We start from the raw sequence: 1,774 nt of genomic DNA, 5'->3' as shown, positions 1-1,774 counted from the left end.
AATTGGCACGTTTTACCTCTATTCTTGATATGTGCGGGGAGTTCCTAAAGGTTCTTCCCTCCCATAGCATCGGCACTATCTGGGACACATTAATTTGTACCACATAGCCACACGCTTTTGTAGAGAGCATATCAAGACGTTGAAGGGTTATGTGGAGGTTGAGTGCGCTGCTTACCAAACTTTGAACGCGGTAACTTGTACTCGGCACCGACATGGACACTTCCAAACCCAAGGAATGAGTGTGTGAGTTTTACTAAGAGAACAGGTAATTGGCAGCGTTACCTATAATCTTGATATGTGCGGGGAGTTCCTTAGGTTCTCCTCCAGAGATCGTCACTATCTGGGACTACATTATTTGTACCTACATAGGCACACGCTTTTGTAGAGAGCATATCAGACGTGAGTGTTATGTTGGAGGGTCGATTGCGCTGCTTACCAAACTTTGAACGCGGTAACTTGTACGCGGCACCGACATGGACACTTCCAAACCCATGAATGAGTTGTGAGTTTTACTAAGAGAAACAGGTTTGGCAGCGTTACCTATAAGTCTTGATATGTGCGGGGAGTTCCTTAAGGTTCTTCCTCCCAGAGATCGTCACTATCTGGGACGTACATTAATTTGTACCTGCCTTAGCGCACGCTTTTGTTATAGAGCATTCAAGACGTAAGTGTTATGTTGGAGGTCGAGTGCGCTGCTTACCAAACTTTGACGCGGTAACTTGTCCTCGGCACCGACATGGACACTTCCAACCCAAGGAATGAGTTGTGAGTTTTACTAAGAGAAATAGGTGATTGGCCGTTCTCACCTATAGTCTTGATATGTGCGGGGAGTTCCTTAAGGTTCTTCCTCCCAGATCGTCACTATCTTCTGGGACGTACATTAATTTGTACCTACATGGCGCACGCTTTTGTAGAGAGCATATCAAGACGGGACGTGTTGTGTTTGAGGTCGAGTTGCGCTGCTTACCAAACTTTGAACGCGGTAACTTGTACTCGGCGCCGGCATGGACACGCCCAACCCTAGTCTTGATGTGTGCGGGAAGTTCCTTAAGGTTCTTCCTCCCAGAGATCGTCACTATCTGGGACGTGCATTAATTTGTACCTACTCTAGCGCACGCTTTTGTAGAGAGCATATCAAGACGTCTCGTAAGAGACAACACTTGTACTTGTACAATTTGAGTAACCCATTGTTGCAGGTCGAGTGTGTTGCATACCAAACTTTGAACGCGGTTACGCCACTCGGCGCCGAAAGGCACTCTTTAAACCCTAGGCAGGGGATCACTCGGCTCATGGATCGATGAAGACCGCAGCTAATGCGCGTCATAATGTGGAACTGCAGGACACATGAACATTGATAAGTTGAACGCATATGGCGCATCGGACGTTTAATCCCGACCGATGCACACATTCTTGAGTGCCTACTAATTACCAAAGTCTCATTTAGTTAACTACAGTGGCCGTCCGCGAAGGTTGCCCGGGTCATCCGACGCACTGGGCGTCGCTGTGCATAATGACGTGCTTGGTCCCGTCTGCGGTCCTCGGGCGTTGAAAGTGGACACTCTCGAGCGTATGTTGGATGCGTTTCGTGTTGGTGGTGTTTGATTGCGTAGGGTTTGTGGTGTGTGTCAAGCCGCATGGTTCGAACTAATGCTACGTCGTTCCCGTGGCCACCGCAGTCTACTCTCCAGGCTAAAGTCGGCTCGTCTAGGGATTCGGAAAGCTAAGTCGCTGTAACTCAATGTTGCCCATACACGGCGTTGCGCTACCACGCTAA

General features: G+C 48.6%; 1 pseudogene; it reads left to right on the top strand.

Annotated features, from left to right (window-relative positions):
- Positions 1-1,262: 1,262 nt before the first annotated feature.
- Positions 1,263-1,420, top strand: LOC121602951 (annotated as a pseudogene).
- Positions 1,421-1,774: the final 354 nt, after the last annotated feature.

This window comes from Anopheles merus, unplaced genomic scaffold (genome assembly GCF_017562075.2).
Source record: "Anopheles merus strain MAF unplaced genomic scaffold, AmerM5.1 LNR4000732, whole genome shotgun sequence".
Lineage (NCBI taxonomy): Eukaryota > Metazoa > Arthropoda > Insecta > Diptera > Culicidae > Anopheles > Anopheles merus.
The sequence above is the reverse complement of the archived record's forward strand: the minus strand, read 5'-3'. Positions and strand labels throughout refer to the sequence as shown.